Raw genomic sequence first — 20,193 nt, 5'->3', positions numbered from 1 at the left:
CAAACGGAGTATAAATAGTGTCTACAATTCATGGGAAGTGAATTCCCTTACACAGGTCTGTGTACTGAAAATGAGCATCTCCCCTTCAGAGACCAGACTGAATCAATGACACTTGAAATAGGAGCTCACTCTTTTTGTGAAGGGCCTCTAGCCATTCGTTATTTAATCACGGTACCTAGGTACCAAGGAATTCCTCAACAGCAGTTCTAACTTCTTGGTTCAATAAGACCATCTTAACTTCTTAAACACAGTAGAGGGGTTTCATGTGGGCAAGCTGAGGAGTTGCAACTGGTCTACTCATTCTCTATAAGCCATATGTAACTTTTTTAGCCATCGCCACTTTCCATCTCCTAAAGTAAATGTCCACCTAACTCGCAGGACCCACTGACAGAGGATATAATCTTTAATTCTTGAACCTGTTTTCAGTCCTCTCTTCTCATAATGGGCCAAGCAAGATATGATTTTTTTTTGAAAAACACTCTACCTTTCTTGAAGACCCCTGAGTTAGTCAGCTTTAGTCGATTATCTTAAAAGAAAATCATACAAAATAAACTGTGCCTTTCATAGGCGTAAAACAGTGAACATAAAAACATTTAAAAAGTGAGCTATCAAGCTTGGAGTGCTGCCTAGGCAGGCTCTTGAAATCACATGGTAGGTGTGTGTTAGTAATCAGAGAAGATTTACATTCTTGTTCATAAAACACTTAAGGCCATATCCAGGAAAAAATAAGAACCTAAGTAAAAGTCTGTGTGGCAATTTAGATCTTTGCCTGAATGTACTTTGATGTTTTTTTGGAATTTACATTCATTCCCAGAAGTACACATGGAGCGCCATGTTAGGTCCAGGCTTCCAGGTGCACTTCTGGGAATGTCTCCTATAGCACATATACCTGTGCTGGTGGAGTGAAGCATCCTATGCAAATCTACATTTTTTTCTCTGCCGGGAAAACATTTTTTCCCAAGGTGAAAGGCCATTCCAAAGCCCCAGAATCTGGGGCTGATCAATCCTCTTTCTTTGCTGGAAGCGGAGTTACTTAAGCCACTACATATTCATACTTCTATTCAGCCACACAGCCATCAATCCATCCATGCATCCGGACAACACCCACTTGTATCTACATATGTGTCTATATGTGTATTGCCTTTGAGTGTGTATATGCTTATTTGATTATTGTTTGTGTGTAATAGGTGCCTGTACATTTGTTTTTTTAACTGTATAGCCAAACATGCTGCACAAGAGTATACAGCCATTACAATGAGAAGCGCATACGTCTAAAAGAAGTCAGCCATATTTACTTTTTCAGGGCTTATCTTCCTTACATTGAGGCAGCAAACACAGTTATGTGAATCTCTGGCTTTGGGCACACAGATCCCTTCATGTCATGTGGGGGCACCTGCATTCCGTTGGCCACCTTGCCACCAGCAAACTCTGAACTGCCAGTGTGCTACGGACTCTTAGTCCTCTGCCCATCTTTGGTCACCTACTTCCTGGGACTCCCCCTTGTGCTGAAGGCTGGATGACCCCTTTGGGCTTTATCCTCAGATCCTCCACAAAATTTCCCATCCACCCCCATTTTTAGGGTGCAGCTGTCTGGTTTGCTAAAGACATCTTGAGGACTTTCAGAAAGTTGACCTAGGAATGCATTCCGCCCGTAGATTACCATTGGCTTTATGGTTTTTAACTCACATTTTCTGGCCTTCTGTTTGCTGGCTTTATTTGCTTTAGGCACTCCAGGCCAGGTTGAGTTCATCCCTCCCGTGTTTACTGTATCCTTCCACAAACTCCTTTTCTGCAAACAGGGTTTTATATCTTCTTCTCATCTTGTCACATTTCCTGTGCATTCAAAGGCTGATATCAAATGTCAGGTGCTGTCTTCTGAGGGTGCTTGTTTATTTTTCTTTATCTTACTTCAAAGTGAGAGGATTTATGTGACGCTCTTGCTGGATACTGGGTGTAGGAAATATTTTTTTCTAGCTCACCACAACATTTAAATGAACTGTGTAAGGATTTCAGAATATATCAAAATGAGTAACACAAATGAAGCACATTTTTGTTATTTCTCAAGTGTATTGGAAACAAATACTTTAATATGATCAAAACAAATCATTACACTAGGTGGTGCAATTTCCACACATTTTCGTTTATGCACTGTATAGTTTCATTAGTAAAACTGTATGTCTGTGCAAATGAAATTGTCATTTCAATTGAAAATGTGTTGCCTGTAATGGCAGTGTGCTACCATACCATGCATACTTCACTCTGTGCCACTCCACTCTGCACCTCCCCTGTGTACTCTGCACCACTCCGCTTTACACCGCTTTACACCACTTAACGCCACTGCACTCTGCACCACTCCACTGTACGTCACTGCATTCTATGCCACTTCACGCTATGCCTCTCTACTCTATCCTGTACCATTCTATTCCATGCTAATGCACTCTGCGACTCTGGCCATTGCACTCTACACCACTCCAGTGTAAGCCATACCAAACTACTGTGCACAATTCCACTCTATACCACTGTACTCTACACCACTCTGTAACACTGCTCTCTATGCCGCTGCAATCTATGCCAATACACTCTATGCCAATGCGCTTTACTCTGTAACACTCAAGTCTGTCCCTACAATCTACGCCAATCCACTGTACGCCACTCATCTACTCTGCACCATTGCAAAGTATGCCACTGCACTCTACACCACATTACTCTAGGCCATTACATTCTATGCCACTCTACACAACTGCAGTCTACCCTGCACCACTCCACTTCACTCTGCTCTTAAACAATCTACTCTACACCACTGCACTCTACGCCACTCTACTATATTATGCGTCACTGCACTCTGTGCCATTCTACTCTTAACCACTGCACTCTGCACCAATGCATTCTACACAACTGCATTCTGTCACTGCACTCTATGCCACTGTACTCTGCATCACTGTACTCTGTGCCACTGCACTCTACTCAGCAACACTGTACTCTATGCCACTGAACTCTCCACCACTCTACTCTGCACTACTCCACTCTATACCACAGCACTCTATGCCACTCCACTTTACAGCCCTATTCCCTACTCTGCACCACTGTATGCTTCTCTACTCTGCACCACTCTATGCCAGTCAACTCTACTCTTCACTCTATGCCCCTGCACTCTACTCTGCGCTACTGCCCTCTGCATCACTCAACTCTACACCACTCTATGCCACTCTACTCTGTGCCACTTCACTCTGCACCACTGCACTCTATGTATCACATAAATCTATGCCACTGCATTCTACAAAGTTGCACTATATGCCACTGAATTCAGTGCCACTGCACTCTACGCCACTATACTCTGCAGCGCTGTACGCCAATGCACTCTACACCAGTCCACTCTACGCCATTACAGTGTATGCCACTCTATGAGACTCTACACTATGCCACTCCAATACAGAACACTATCTGTCACTCCACAACACTCTCTGCCACTCCACTTACAACACTCTACTACACTCTTTGCCATTCCACTCTCCACACAACTCTCCTAAATGCCACAAATTTTTAACCATGCTGAGCAACAGCCATGGTGGTGTGCAACGTGCCTAAAACACGTTGGCAAAGTCCGTAGCTCATGCATAGGCAAGACCTATTGGCTTTGCCAATGCTTGTATGTTCATAACCCCACGTTCTCCTTACCCCTACCCTTGGATGTTAAGGCCTTTTAACCTTCATGTATTTACATGTACTTTTAGGAATACAATTAACTAATATTGTAATTGCTCTCTGTATTGTGCCGTGCTGTCTCTTGACACTAGGTATACGCCGTAATGCATCTAAAAGGAAAAAGAAAATCTTACTTCGCTTCGGTTTCATGCTATCTGGGAAGCAAGTCAATAACAGAAAGATCCGAGAACCCCACCGGATGCAGGGAGGTTTGGGTAACTGGATATAAATGTTTCAGAATTAAAGTTTTAGGTTTACGCTAAGCACTTGGAAAGCCTTCCGATAATTTCGTGCCCTTTGTTGGCAGATATTTGACATATTTTCCTGACTAATCCATCATTTTGAATAATCAACCATGACGCAGTTATAGTCCGAGTGATGACAACGTTACGTCCAGCTACAGTCAACGGTGCAGGATGTTGTTTTTATGCTGAATTTGCAGGAGTTTTGAAACTGGAAATAAAATACTCATGGATAATTCCTCCAGTGATAGCATCTCCGATTCTTATGAAGCGCCCAGAGCTTCCAGTAAACTCCACACTCCGCGCTCACGGTGTCCGCGTGAGGTTACACGTTTATCGAGTGCACGCGAGGCAAGGATAAAGGATATTACACACATTGCCAGGGATAGGATACCCTGCTTGTTGGCAAGGACGCGACGATCTACAGCCACGATTTACGCTTATGACGCAGAGCTCGCGTCACAAACATATTTTGCACATCCACGTGAACCTTATGTGCGCAAAGATATGTATTCGTGTTTGTAGGCGGGACAAACTGTTTTACAAACTGTTTTTCAAACTTTCTAAGTGCATTGCACTTGGAACAACAGAAAAACGACCAGAATGGCAGATTTTCCACATCGTAAGTTTAAAGTTAGGAGTGAGTGCATCAATGAACTTGTACACTGGCTTTATGAAGTAAAGGGGCACTACAGAGGAGAACAGGTTCAAATCACAAGTATTATATGGCAATACTAGCTTACACATTTAACAAAGAGCACTAGACAGGAGAGCAGAGCAGGTTTACCATAAAAGTACTGTATTGTAATGTGAACTTGACAATAAAGCAGAGAAGCGCTATAAAGAGCAGGTTTCCAGCACTAGTATTATATCGTAAAGGTAATACAGACCTACCCATATAACAAATAAGCGCTACAGAGGAGAGCGGATTTTCATTACAAACGTTACATTGTAATACAAACCTACCCATATAACAAACAAGCACTATAGAGAAGGGCAGGTTTACATTACACGTGTTAGACTGTAATACAGACCTACCCATATCACAAACAAGTACTAGACAGGAGAGCAGGTTTACATAACACGTGTTACACTATAATACAGTCCTACCCAGAGCAGGATTGCAGGAAGAGCAGGATTGCATTACAAGTGTTACATTGAATACAGTCCTACACATATAACAAACAAGCACTACAGAGGAGAGCAGGTTTGCATTACAAGCGTTACATTGTAATACAGTCCTACCCACATAACAAACAAGCACTACAGAGAAGAGCGGGATTGCATTACAACTGTTACATTGAATACAGTCCTACCCACATAACAAACAAGCACTACAGAGAAGAGCGGGATTGCATTAGAAGTGTTACATTGAATACAGTCCTACACATATAACAAACAAGCACTACAGAGAAGAGAGGGATTGCATTAGAAGTGTTACATTGAATACAGTCCTACACATATAACAAACAAGCACTACAGAGAAGAGCGGGATTGCATTACAAGCGTTACATTGTAATACAGTCCTACCCACATAACAAACAAGCACTACAGAGAAGAGCGGGATTGCATTCCAAGTGTTACATTAAATGCATTCTTACCCATATAACAACCAAGTACCGCAAAGAAAAGCAAGTGTACCTGAAAGCTACTGTATTGTAGTATGAACCTTGCTATAAAGCAGAGAAGCATTACAAAGAGCAGGTTTACATTACAAGTGTAATATTGTAATACAAACCTACCCCTATAACAATCCAGCACTATAGAGAAGGGCAGGTTTACATTACAAGCAGATAAAGAGAACGAAGGGACAGTGTTAGCAGGCAGAAGGTGGTATGGGGGTTCTCGCTGGGCACAGAGGGGTGAAGAGAATGGGATGAGGAAGCTAAGTGTCAGGGGAGTCAGGGGACAAGTCGAGAGGGGATTATGAAGCGACAAGGGCCTGCTTAAAGAGATGTGTTTTCAGCATATTTCAGAAATGTAGGAGTGATGTGATCTGCCTGGTTTGAACTTCAGGAGAGTTCCAAACAGGTGTGCTTGGTATTGTGTCTTCTCTTTCTTCCAATTCCTTTTTCCTTTGAGATCATACTACTACTTGTTATCAGAGTCCTGATCTTGGCTGAAAAGTGTGGCAGAGTGTTGGTGTTGACAGCCTCGTAGTTGATGCAGCTGGTTTATAATGTGTACGCGGCGTGGTCTTCAGATATGGAGGTTGGTAGTCACAGTAGGGGCACACCAAGGCATCTTTCCTGTCCTGAGACTTTTCTCAAAAGACATTTTGCGGGCAGAATTGACCTTCTAGGTTCAGTAGCTCATTGAAGAGGGGATACCCGTGGTACTGGATGCTGAAAGAGCAAAACAGAAGAAAAAAAAACATTTTAATTCCAGGAATTTAGAGTCATCTGTCTGAATCTTTCCCATCCAGCTCCTTGTATCCAGAAGAGGCAGGCCCCTCCAGTGCCAGAAAACATTTTGATCTGAAGTTTTGAACATCTTTTTGAATCACATTCAATGACTGAGTTAGAGCCAGATCACTTGCAAACTTTGTTTTACTCAGTTTCATAATTCTTCCAGTCAGATGCTGCCTTTACATAACAAGATATATAGGCTTTCATCAGACGGTAATGGTGAGAATTGGATCATCTATTTGAACATTTGTACAGTAGATGTAGGTGCTAGAAACTGCTGAAGCAGTATTACCATGTGCCCTAACATTGACTCAATGCAAGCAACCGTGATCCACCGTACTTCAGTCAATCCAGAAGAATATAGACAAAAAGGTGCAATGGATAAACAAATAGAGTGTGTTCTTAAAAAGGCATTTGCTGGAAATAAGGCTTAAGGGACAGAAACGATTGCCATATACATTGATCAGTCTTTTGAAAAAGGGTTTTTATAACCTAGCATGAACAATGCAGGAAGGAAAAGATTGTATTGCTGGTATCAATCAATCAATCAATCAATCAATCAGGGATTTGTAAAGCACAGTACTCACCTGTGAGGGTCGCAAGGCGCTGAGGAGGTGAGGGGGGAGAGGGTGAGGGGAGGAGGTGCTGCTACTACTCGAACAGCCAGGCCTGGAGAAGTTTCCTGACAGTAAGGAGGTCTTTGGTCTGGCACAGGTGGGTGGGAAGAGTGTTCCACGTTTTGGCTGCGAGGTGTGAGAATGATCTACTGCCGGTTGTAGTTCTGCAGATGTATGGGGTGGTTGCAAGGGCGAGGTTGGCGGAGCTGAGATGCCGGGTCGGGGTTTAGAAGGAGAGTCGTCTGTTGAGGTATTCTGGTCCGGTGTTGTGCAGTGCTTTGTGAGCGTGGGTGGGCAAATGGAGCAACAAGCTAGTTTCCCTTTAGATACCTCATGTGGCGAAATGCATGCCTGCATGAGCTGCAGAAGGTGGGAGCTACAGAAAAAAATTATTTATTAAAGATTCATTTTATTTGACAATAAACTGTGTAGGGAGCAATTAGCTCAATTAGTCAGAAAATCATTTAGGGACTTGAAGTACGTATTACTCTTCATGGTTAAGGGAACATCATCTTCACATATGGATATAGTAAGAAATTGGGCTGTTGGTTGACTGGGAATTAAGCCTTGGTCAAACAGCAACCACAATCTTTGTACGGGTAAGGCAGAAGCAAACCCTGAATTAACCTGTGCTCAACCCCCTGGTAGCTTGGTACAGAAATGTCAGGCCTAATTAGAGGCAATGTGTAAAGTATTTGTGCAACACTTGAAAAAGCAATATAGTAATGACACCACAAAAGGAGCCAAGAACAGATATAGAATAAGAGTAGAGTCATTTTTAATAAAAGCAAGACCAAAAGGACAAAAACCCAATTAGTAGAACTGTAGACACTGCATTTTAAAGATTCAGGTAAAAATAGCACCAAAAGGTGTCAAGTGACAACTGTGGATATCTGGACACACCAGGCTGGGTCAAAGTCACAAGCTTGGCTGACTGTGATCGAGCACCTGCCGGCTAGTGGGACCAAGTTAGGCCTGCTGAACAAAAAGTGAGGTGAGGCTGCGATGAGAGGTCCTGTTGCGTCGACAGTGAGGATTCAATCAATGTGACTTGTGAAGTGAAGTCTGGTGTATGGGCTGCGATGTGTAGTCGGGGCAATGCATCGCTTTCAAAAAGTTGCAATTCAAAGTCCGGGATTGTTGTAGAAGCTGCATCGATGGGAGATGCGAGGACCTGCTCTGGGGAAGCATTGCGCACCAGCAGTTCCAAAGGTGATGTGGGTTGTGGCAGCAATGCAAGTCTTTGTGACCGGTCTATGCAGCGGCAGCGGCGTGTCGATTCTGCTCGCTGCACAGCCGACAAGATGGGTCTGTTCTGCTGGATACACAAGCAGGCAGAGCACCTTAGGCCCACTTCCAAGGCTCCAGGACAGGGGTGTCACCACTTGCCAGGGAAAACTCACAGATGGCAGAGTTCAGGATTGCATGCAAGGTTGTTGGAAATCTGTTATGTCCCTGAGGCTTGAGCACAGCATAGCAGGAGTCCAGCAGAGTGCAGTCCAGCAGAGTGGCAGTCCTTCAGCAGCACAGCAGTCCTTCTTCCTGGCCAAGTATATACAGGTTCAGAAGTGTGACAAAGTGGTGGGGGCTGAGGTTCAGTATTTATATCCTAGTGCCTTGGTTCTGGAAAGTGGGAGAAACTTTGAGGCAGTGGTTTTGAAGTGCAAGGAAATCCTGCATCCTCTGTAATGACTCCAAGCTGTCTGGAGTGACAATGCAGGGTCGATATTCCCTTTGTGTGGAGACAGGACACAGCCTATTAAGGTAAAAGTGACGCTGTATCTGGCTCCTCCCTCCCATCTGCCAGTGATGGCTCATCTGGTCACACCTAAGCACCCATTGTGTGTGGCTGTCTGGGAGAAATACACAAAACCCAATTGCCACGTACTCCCAGTCATGTGACCAGAGACAGGCTGCATACATCAAATGGCTAAGGCAAGAAAATGCTAAATTTATAAAAGTGGCCTTTCCAGAATTGTAATTTAAAATCCGCCTTCACCATAAATTAGGATTTTAAATTGTGATTCCAGAGACACCAGGAGTCATTCCACAGGGAGGTGTTTTCCCAAAGATCAATTCAATTCAAAGGAGCTTTATTGCGGCTACAAGAGCCAAAAAAGCAAAAGCAGTAATAAATACAAATAAATACACATAATGATAATTACAAGTAAATATAATGATAAAAGGGAGTAAAAGATAAGAGAAAATGGAAAAAAGTGGAATAAAAATGGAATAAAATGGAATAAAAATGGAATAAAATGTGCTGCACAGGACGATGGGACAGTCTTATTTGGAGTCTTTATCCAGAAGGGTTTTCCCTCTAACAAGCCAACTAGCTCCGAGGAATTTGGCGACGGCGATCACTAGCGTTGGCCTAGTGTCTGATCTGAGGATTCGCAGGGCTAGCGCAGAGCTGTGGACTCCCAGTAGTCTGCATGCCGGGGCCAGCCATTTCCTACGGGGGGCGGTGTACGCGGGGCAGGCAAAAAGGAAGTGAGGGAGATTCTCGACGGGGGCTTTGCAAGCTGGGCATACGGTTGATTCATTGTGTGACCAGCTACTGGTGAGAAGTCTTAATGGGAGTGTTCCAATGCGGAACTGGAAGTACAGTTTCCTTTCCCTTGGCGCCGTGATTAGGTCCCAAAAAGCTTTGTACTTGCATGACTCTTTTAGATTGGCAAAGTCACAAGATAGTGTAGCGTGGAGTGCAGCCCTTGTGTCTTCGTAATTTGACATTTGCCAGTATAGTTTCTTTAGTTCGCTTTTCGAGGGGAAGACTGACGTGGCTGGTGAGTTCCAGAGATCATCGAGCCCAAGTGAGTACAGTGAACCCTTGATGCATCGTAGCCAGGGGATTCTGTGAAGATGGTCGGCTTTTAGGATGACCTGTAGATCTTCAGTGAAGATGTCGAGCTCCGCAGTGATCCAGAGACGCCGCCAGTACAGCAGAGGTCGCAGGCGGGCTTTGTGTCCAATGCGTTTGATACCGAGATCCTTGAAAAGGGGGAACAGTGGGGTGCTTAGCGGAAGGGACACAAGGTTTCTTAGGAAGTTGTTTTCAGCTGTGGTTAAGTCTTGGGTTTTGGTATAGCCCCATAGTTCAGCCCCGTAAAGCGCTGAGGAAACGGCCTGGGCTTCGTATAACTGTAATGCTGGGCGAATTGGTTTTGTGTATGAGAGGTGAAATTTTTTTAGTAGTACCCCTGTTGTTTGTTTTAGTTTTAGTTTTAGGGCTTGTTTTCCCATGTGTGGCTTCCAAGACATGTTGTCAGTGAATGTTATGCCCAGGTAGCTAAAAATGCCCACCTTCTGAAGTGTGGAGCCCTCTAAAGTAAACTTCCCTTTAAAAGATCTGTGGGGATTGAGGGTCATTAGTTTTGTTTTCGAGGCGTTGATTTTGAGTCCCTGTGATGAGCAGAAATGCTCGAAGCACGCAAGGAGTTTCCTTAGACCACTAGGGGTCTTGGATATCAGAAGAGTGTCATCGGCAAAGAGTAAGACTGGGATTTTTTGTGTGCCGAGTGAAGGTGCGTCAGCCTGCAGTATGAGGAGGGAGGGGACGATTTCATTGATATACAGGGAAAAGAGGGTCGGGGCAAGTACGCACCCTTGCCGAACACCCCGGGAAACGTGGATTCTATCAGTTAATTCGCCCTTGTCGCCCCACCTGACTTGTGCGTAGTTGTCCTCGTGGAGTCGTATCAAAATGGCAAGAATGTGCTCCGGGATTCCCAGCCAAAAGAGAGTGTCCCATAGTTTGTTGCGAGGTACTAGGTCAAAAGCAGATTTGAGGTCCACAAAAGCTACATAAAGGCTGCCTTTACCAATGAACACTGTTTTCCAATATAATAATAGGAATCTGAGGGCTTGATCAGTGGTGGAAATTTTCTTCCGGAAACCGGCTTGGAGGGGGCTAAGGATATCGCGTTCAGTCATCCATTCTTCGATCTTTCCTAGGAGGCAGTGGCAGAAGACTTTTTGGACACAGTTGATTAGGCTAATAGGTCTATAGTTGCAAGGAAGTGATCTGTCGCCCTTTTTAAAGATTGGAATAACAATAGCCGCTTTCCAAGACTCGGGAATTGATGCCCCAGATGCTATTGCGTTAGCTATAATGGTGAGGTATCTTGACCAAGATGCTAGGTCTGTTGAGAACAGGTCTGCTGGGACGCAGTCTGATCTAGGGGCCCTGCCGCGTTTTAAGGTGCTTAGAGAATAGGTTATGTCACTTTGGGAAAACAACAGGGGTGCTGCGGTGGTGGGTGCTAATGGGTGATTTAGGTGGGGTCCCGTGCAAACAGGGATGGGGCTATTATGATCAGGAGAGTACATGCTGCTAAAGTGAACTACCCAGTCTCTCGGGGCAATATTGGTTGTGATGTCCAAACCACTGGTTTCTGGGCCTCGCACTGCCAGGGACCAGAACAGACTATGGTTCCTCTCGCGCACAGCGTCACTGAGTGCTGTCCACCATTTATTATCTTGGTCACGCTCGTTTTTCATCCAGTTGGCGATGCTCATAATGCACCTGTGGAAGTAGGACCTCGTAGTGGAGGGCTTTTCTGACAGCAAGAGGATGAGTTAGGTGTTGTCGCCTTAGGAAATTATGTTTCGTCCATGGGTTCTGATGATGTTGGTCCGGGAGGTGTTATGTAGGTGTTGAACAGGGTGGGTGCTAATGCTGAGGGATGAGCCATGATGGATACCGCAGATGATGCACCTGTGTTTGGGGGTGAAGGGAGGAAGGCGAATTCTCTGTGTTCTCCTGGTGAGAAAGGAGGCGATCCATCTGAGGGCATCTTCTTGAATTCCGGTGTGGTGGAGCTTTTTCATAATGGTGTGGTGGGATATGGTGTTGAATGCTGAGGAGGATCAGGGCTGCCCTTTCTCCTCAGTCAAGGAAGACTCTGATGTCGTTGGTGGCAGCGATGAGAGTGTTTTCCGTCCTGTTGTTGGTGTAAAATTCCGAGTGGGAGATGTCCAGAAGATTGCTGTTCTCCAGGTGCTCTGTCAGTTGGTGGTTGATTGCTTTCTTGAGGACCTTGGCAGGAACGGAGAGCAGGGAGATGGGATGGAATTTATTGAGTTTGTTGGGGCTGGTGCATGGTTTCTTGAGGAGGGGTTGACTTCAGTGTGTTTCCATTTGTCAAGGATCATGGTTCCTAGTGGGACCTAATTGCTGAGTTGTAAGCATTACAATTTATTACTTTGAAACCTTTAGATGTGATGGATCTGGAATTGTTTACCTTAAAGGTTCTTTTTCTCTTGGCAGCTATCACTTCTGCCAGGAAATTAGAGATCTCTGTGTAGCAGACCGCACTTTTTGAGAATGTTTACAGACAGACTAATGCTGAGATTAAAATTTAGTTTCCTAAAGCTGCTTCATCCTTTCAGATTGAAGAAGATGTTATATGGAGTGTGTTTATGCCTGAATCTTCTTCACCAGAGGTGTTTTCAATGTTCTGGATGTTTGAAGATCTGTTTTGGTTTCTCTAAAAAAGAGTTGCATCCTTTCTCAGTTCAGATTCCTAATTTGTGAGCTTTGGTCCTGCTCGTCAAAGTGTACAACCTTCCATTCCTACATTAAGTTGTTGGATTCCCTGTCCCATTTCCATGGCCTGTGACGTTCAAAATATTTCCTGTTGTATGGGAAGAACAAGGACATTCAACAAGAGGGATTGCTGGTCAAGGGCTGAGTTTCAATGAGCTTCTGTGACTGGGATTTGTAGCGTTTCTTCTTGGGGAGCTCTATCTACTTTTGTCAATCATTACCGTTTACAGGACAAGGGAACAGAATCAGCTGATTTTGGTTATGTGTTCTCTCTGCAGCCATGTAAATAAATATTCCGAATTTCCATAAGGAGAATTGGTTTTGGAATAAATGTCTACATGGGTGGTGTATCATTAGAGAGTATGGTCTAAGAATATTATAAACCAAAATATTGTTTGACAGACCTTCGGTGTCCTATACATAGTTTACAAAAATATTGCCTGTTAGAAATTGGGTCTTTGGTTGGCAGTCAGGTTACCCCCATCCAAGCAAGGACCCTCACTCTAGTCAGGGTAAAAGAGAATCACCCTCAGCTGACCCCCGCTCACCCCCTTGGTAGCTTTGCACGAGCAGGCAGGCTTAACTTCAGAGTGCTAGGTGTAAAGTATTTATACCAACACACACAGTAACTTAATGAAAACACTACAAAATGACACAACACAGGTTTAGAAAAACAGAAAATATTTATCTAAACAAAACAAGACCAAAACGACAAAAATCCACAATACACAAGTCAAGTTATCAATTAAAAAGCAAAAAGAGTCTTCATGTAGTTCTAAACACAACGCTAATGCTGTTAACGTGGAAATTTACCTGGGTGCGTCAAAAATAACCCTGCACGAGCGAATGTGCATCAAAAAGGGCCTGCGATGCGTCAATATCACTCACATGCGAGACCTTGCATCGTTTCTCCGTCAGTCGGGTCGGCGTGCGTCGTTTCTTCTCTCCGCAGGAGAGCGATGCTTCAATCTGGTCAGCACTCTCGGGTCCGGGCAAGCCTTGTGTTGTTTTTACACATCCAGCGATATTTGCGTCAGAAATCCAGCTGCACGATGATCTGAAAACCACGCAGCGCGGGTTGCAATCTCAGCAGCCTCTGTCAGCGATGCTGCACGTTGTTTCCCCAGGTGCGGGAATCGATTTTCCGGTCGCGTTGCAGGCGAGTGTCGATTTTCAGCAGCAAAGCCGGCAGAGCGTTGATTTTTCAGCCGCAGATCAGAGTTGCGTCGATCTTTTCCCCGCACGGCAGTCGGTGCGTGGATTTCTCACTCTTGGGCTGCCAGCTTCTCCTTTCAGGGTCCCAGGAAGAGGTTCCTCTTGGTTTCCAGAAGTGTTCTAAAGTCTGTGGTTTTGGGTGCCCTTCTTATACCAATTTTGCTCTTTGCAGTAGGCTTACTTCAAAGAAAAGTCTCTCTTGTTTGTGAAATCCTGCCTTGCCCAGGCCAGGCCCCAGACACATACACCAAGGGGTTGGAGACTGCATTGTGTGAGGGCAAGCACAGCCCTTTCAGGTGTGAGTGACCACTCCTCCCCTCCCTCGTAGCACAGATGGCTCATCAGGAAATGCAGACTACACCCCAGCTCCCTTTGTGTCACTGTCTAGTGAGAGGTGCAACCAGCCCAACTGTCAAACTGACCCAGACAGGGAATCCACAAACACAGAGTCACAGAAATGGTTAAGGAAGAAAATGCTCACTTTCTAAAAGTGGCATTTTCAAACACACAATCTTAAAATCAACTTCACTAAAAGATGTATTTTTAAATTGTGAGCCCAGAGGCCCCAAACTCCACATATCTATCCGCTCCCAAAGGGAATCCACACTTTAATCATATTTAAAGGTAGCCTCCATGTTAACCTATGAGATAGAGCTTTGGTTTTACAGGCCTTACAACAGTGACAAATGAATTTAGCAGTATTTCACTGTCAGGACATATAAAACACATTACTATATGTCCTACCTTAACCATACACTGCACCCTGCCCTTGGGGCTACATAGGGCCTACCTTAGAGGTGTCTTACATGTAAGCAAAGGGAAGGTTTAGGCCTGACAAGTGGGTACACTTGCCAAGTCAAATTTACAGTTTAAAACTGCACACACAGACACTGCAGTGGCTGGTGTGAGACATGATTACAGAGCTGCTAATGTAGGTGGCACAACCAGTGCTGCAAGCCCACTAGTAGCATTTGATTTACAGGCCCTAGGCAGCTCTAGTGACTGTACTAGGGACTTACCAGTAAATCAAATATGCCAATCATGGCTGAACCAATTACATACACATTGTGTATAGGAGCACTTGCACTTTATCACTGGTTAGCAGTGGTAACGTGCCCAGAGTAAGAAAAACAGAAAAAACTGAGTCCAGCAGACATCAACAACCTGGGAAACAGATGCAAAAAGTTAAGGGAGAGCACGCCAAGGATGAAAAATCTAACGTTGCCTTTTTCGGGTTAATAATGGAAGAAATTCACATAATGGAATGCCATTTTTGTAAATGATATTTATGGTAGTGTTTCAGTCAGAAGATAGTTTTGCTAAAGATATTCTTGCATACAACTCATTTGAGAGTCTGTGTGAATAATTTATTTCTGTGGATATGGACCAGCCCTGCTTGGCATTGTTGTTTCTCATTTGTCATGAATGCAACATTAAGGTGGAGAAGGGGGGGGGGGTTTAACGACTTACTGGTAATTCCCTTACCTAGAGTCCATTCTGCTTCCTTTCAGTCATTACATTTTGGTTGGGACAGGATGCCTTCTGGATAGATGGTCCTCCTAAAAACCAAGCAGCGGGTGTATGAGATGCTACACTTTTTTTTAGGAGTTAAGGCAATAGATGGTCTGTCTGGATAGAACCCACCACAAGTCTAGGAAGAAAGAACTCAGAGTATGAAATTACCGGTAAGTAATTAAAATATTACTCTCCATATGACCAGGACCAAAAACAGAATTCTACTGGCAAACAAAATGTTCTCTTAATAACGTTAGCGAAATAATAGTTGTAAAATAAAAAATAAACTCAAAACAACATTTGCCTTAATGAGCATTGACTGCTCCCTAATCCCCACTCCACCCTATTCCTGCCCATTGGATATATATTTTAGGTCTTATTTACATTTCTGTAGTATTTTACCTTCTTAATTCCTTGTGAGATACTCTTTCAGTGTCTCTTGGTAAAAATGATTGTTTTATTTCTGCAAAAAAACTCTGCAAGTGCATGACTTTTTAAATGTAAAAAAACCACACAACAAATATACATCTGGAATAGTGTTAAATGTGTTGAATAGTGCCAGTGTTTGCAGGTTGGGCCCACCGACACTTATTTTTGGGACACCAAGACTTATTTATCATCAAGAGATGTTGCCCCAGAACAAAAGAAGAAATGTAAGAAAACGCGGGATATAATTAGGAAAAAAGACAGGTAAACAATGACATAGAGAAAGCACGGATGAAAAAGAGCCTCCTAAATGAGATAAAGGGGCACAGAAATAATGGTGGTTCACGGAAGGGGCGTGAGGTGGAATCGCTCGCTATAGGCAGCCTTGGTACGGCATCCCTGAAGTTCGCCAGCACCGCCGGGCTCCGACATTTACTTATTTTTTTCATAAATGGTGCTCCCACTTCTGGAACCCACTGTAGGCACTTCTAGGAGGTGCCGCCCCAGGTTAAAAATACACTGAATTAGTCACTTTAGCGGTAATTGTCAGTATGACCTCTAGATGGCACTGATGTAAAACAAAAGCGGAAGATTTTTTTTCTTACTTTGCACAAGTAGTATAACCAGAGCTCTTCTGACTTGGCACCAAAAGAAAAGCTCCCTTGAAAGGCCTTAGTGTTAATTCCTTCTACTGAAGTGTAGCACCCTCCTTCCATGTAAATTGTCTCTTGAAATGGACAATATGGTGTGCCCTCTCCTAATTTCTGACTCGCACAATGTGTTTCATATCCCCTGACAGCACCAGACAAAGTGAGCTTGAACATGCATTTAATGTGTGTCTACGTTCACGAAACATGAGACAGGGTCCACTTGGCACCAGTTCAGACTTATTTCCGGCGGACGCGTTGATATATGGCCCGACCGACGGATTACTGTGGGGGGGGGGTGGGGGGGGGGGGTGGGGGGGGGTTGTGTTAGTTCCTTGTTTTCATAGTCTACTCCGACTACACGTGATACAGGCGCCAAACTCCTGACAGGAAGGAGAGTTGTACTCCCCATTTTCACATTTTTAAAAGGGGAAATATGAACTGATTTGTAACAAAGCTATTATGGGCCTGATTACAACTTTGGAGGAGGTGTTAATCCGTCCCAAATTTGAGGGATATACCACCAGCCCTATTACGAGTTCCATAGGACATAATGGACTCGTAATACGGCTGGTGGTATATCCGTCACTTTACCGTCACTTTTGGGACGGATTAACACCTCCTCCAAAGTTGTAATCAGGCCCTATATTTTTATGGGCGAGCGCAAAGCGCTCCGTCCATTCTGTAATCTCTCTTTGGGCTTCAAACCACGCCCATGTCACGTCAGTCACTTACATTGGTTCATAAGCTTGCCTTTTAAAATCCGCTTGCTTTTATTTGTGAAGGGCATGCATACCGCTGTTTAGCCCACCTAGCCAGCACCGGTAAACTACTAAAAACATGCGAAGCTCGATGTTTTCAGCCTGGGGGTCCGGACTACTTTATCTGTTTATTTTCCACACAGCGTGATTGCGCTGCATTTTACATAGAGTGATTGCGCTGCGTTTTTATTTCTTTACAACGCTAATAGCTCTAACTCGAGCAAATGCGAGACCCGTTGCATTGAAAATGCTTGTTCTTGTGTTTCATCACTGCTGACAACTATAATTACTGAACGAGGTGGGGGTGGGGGGGGGGGGGTCAGAGTGATGGGAGCTGTTGTAACAGTGCACTGTTTTCAACCTTCACCTCATCGCTGCTGTGTGACTCTCCTCCTTTCCACTGACGAGACATCCCGTCTTTCCTTTCCTCTCATTTTAATTACACTTTTATGTTTGATTTATACTAACCTTATAAACACAAAATATATCAAAATGTCAAATCAGCATGTACATCCTTGAAAATACACATAGGTAGACTGAGGTATTAAGTCTTCAAAAATTGCAGTTTTTCTGAAATTTCTGAGAAAGCAGAATAAGGGCCTGATTACGATATAATGTGATTTAGATTTTGGCAGCTAGGAGATCTGTCACCGTTGTGAAGGAGTAACCCACCCGTCAAGTTCTAAAGCAGGCCCTATATCACTCTACATATTTTGCACAAAAGCCTACATCCAAAAAAACATAGGATAAAATGAATCTCTGGACTCCTGTCGATTTGAGGCCATACGCAAGGCTGGTTCCCCCTTCCAAAAAATGACGCACATGGTGGAACTTTGACGCCCGTGGGGTCGGACGTCAAAGTATGAATATGGGGCAGTGTTTGCGCCGATTGTGCGTAAAAAAGTTTGACGCACATTCGGCGCAAAGAGAGTATAAATATGCCCCCAAGTATTATAAAGCAGCCTTGTGTTAATCAGCATTGAATTACAAGTGTTAGGAGAAAAAAATTGTGGTTGCGGATCAGCTACACACAGTCCGCCAATCACAGGGTGGTAGCCATGAGTACTTGTTTCGGAAGAGATGGCCCCCATTAATGGCAGCGTGAACTGATGTTTTGGATCGCTGAAGGTTGTCTCTCCTTGTGAGTAAAAAAACCCATAATTTAATGTTCAATCCTACTTTGTACCACACTCTTACATCTGCAATCTTTACTACATCTTTGTCTCCCCACCTTCAAGGCTAAAAGTACATGCACTGGACAAGCCTTTAAGGGCCTCATGTTCTAACCTCTAGGGCCATTGGTAGGTATAGACCTAGATAGAGCTTTGGTTTTACATACCCCATCTTGGAGGCTGCAGGATACATAGTCACCCATGACTAAGTGACATACACAGGGGACAGGTTCAAAATAATTTATTACAATGCATCTTTGCCTATCTTTGCGTGGCTTTTCATGGCCTTGTAAATATGGACCCCTACCAGGCATAGCACTGTGTGAAAGGGGCATTCCATGGGTGTTGATGTGGGTGTTACCTCGGAACACCCATGGAATCTGATGCATTCCCAAACCTGGGAATGCATCAGATTCCTATGCCACCTCAGAGGTGGCATTAAAGTGACACAACAGGAGAAATAACATTATCTCTCTCTATTTTCCCCTTTCTATGTGGGTTGCAAAAAGAGGAAAATGCAATTAATGATTGTTTATGTTCAGGAGGGTGTCCATTCCTGCACATAAACAGTCATCCCTGCAACACAGGCATCCTTGCACAATGGTGCAAGGCTGCCTGCATTGGCGCTAGGCAACAATTTCTGTGCCAGTGCAGGGGACAAGGACAGGAAAGTGCGGTATCTTATAGATACAGTGCATTCCTGCCCTTTTGTTTTGATGCAGGGCGGCTCAGCAACAAGGCTTGCAGTGCTGTCCTATGCCAAAACCTAGTAAATGTGGCCCTATTTGGGGCTGTAATTTGATGGATTTCAAATTTTCACTTATTTTTTACTTTTGTTTTAACCTTAGTTTATTCATTCTCATTTTCAGCCCTGAAAAAGCAGTATGACATGCAACGAAACACGTGCGGGCTGGAACTGTGATTATTCATGGAATTGTGATAATTTACTAAATAGAAAACTCTGTTATGAATGATGGCAGGAATTGTGATAATTTATAGACTCGTGATCATTTATTAAACATGAAACTCTGTTAATAAGCATCGATGGGTATGTTTGCCTGTTTGGTCTTAGTGTGTAGAAAAGAAATGACTTCATAATCTAATGTTAGCAACAGTATGTTGCTAAAGATATAAAAAATTAAAGGAACATATACAGTTTATATACTTCACATTATGTGTATCTGTATGCGCCCAACAAACTTTATTTGGAGAACTTGAACTTATGGGCCAGATAGGGCAACTGGCTTTGTTGTGGCAGCTTTATTATTATTACCGAATTTGTTAAGCACGTGGCTACCCGACACCGGGCTTCCCAGCGCTTGTGCATGTGCTGGGCCTGCTCATCTTATTGCCCATATTTTGCTTGCGTCTTCCATGATGGCTTATTGAGAATGCAAGGTGCTTCATTAGTCACTGCAATAAGAGGAAAACTTAACACAGATGCAGCATACAGCTTGTACATCATGATGGGACAAGTCCAACCCATATGGTTCTCAGCTCCCTGCCTAATCCAGATTATTCTCACTAATTAGAAGGGAAGTGATTCTCCCATCATCTGATGTTCTAATTACATTTCTGCCAGCACAAACAGAAGTTGCATAGACATACATGTTTTCACAATGTTTGTAGGCATCACCAGAACATTTGCTCCCACCACCTTCAGTGGGAGGAAAAAGTGCAATTTTCCACCAGCCTCCCTGATGTAATGAAAAATTCAGGCACCGTGGCTCTACCGAAAGCTGTGTAAGTCTAAAACAATTGTGTTCATTGATACAAAAGATATGCTGAATGCTTTATCTTTCTGTGTATTAGGGGGAAATTTAAGTACAGACACAAAGCAGGGAGCAGGATCATCCTGTTGAAAGTTAGATCCATAAGCAACAGAAAGTAAACATATCTGTATGGACGTATTAATTATCCACTACTAAAATACAGGA

At 43.8% G+C, this 20,193-nt stretch overlaps 1 long non-coding RNA gene across 1 annotated transcript in view; it reads right to left on the bottom strand.

The window, feature by feature from the left end:
* Positions 1–4,710: 4,710 nt before the first annotated feature.
* Positions 4,711–20,193, bottom strand: part of LOC138296105 (uncharacterized) — a 33,382-nt gene continuing 17,899 nt past the window's right edge. The window contains exons 2-3 of the long non-coding RNA XR_011203760.1: positions 15,221–15,294; positions 4,711–6,289 (exon numbers count right to left, since the gene is read on the bottom strand). This is a non-coding gene — a long non-coding RNA (uncharacterized lncRNA). The remainder of the gene's footprint in view (positions 6,290–15,220; positions 15,295–20,193) is intronic.

Source organism: Pleurodeles waltl, chromosome 1_2 (genome assembly GCF_031143425.1).
Source record: "Pleurodeles waltl isolate 20211129_DDA chromosome 1_2, aPleWal1.hap1.20221129, whole genome shotgun sequence".
NCBI classification, from domain to species: domain Eukaryota; kingdom Metazoa; phylum Chordata; class Amphibia; order Caudata; family Salamandridae; genus Pleurodeles; species Pleurodeles waltl.
This window is presented reverse-complemented; position numbering and strand designations above follow the sequence as displayed.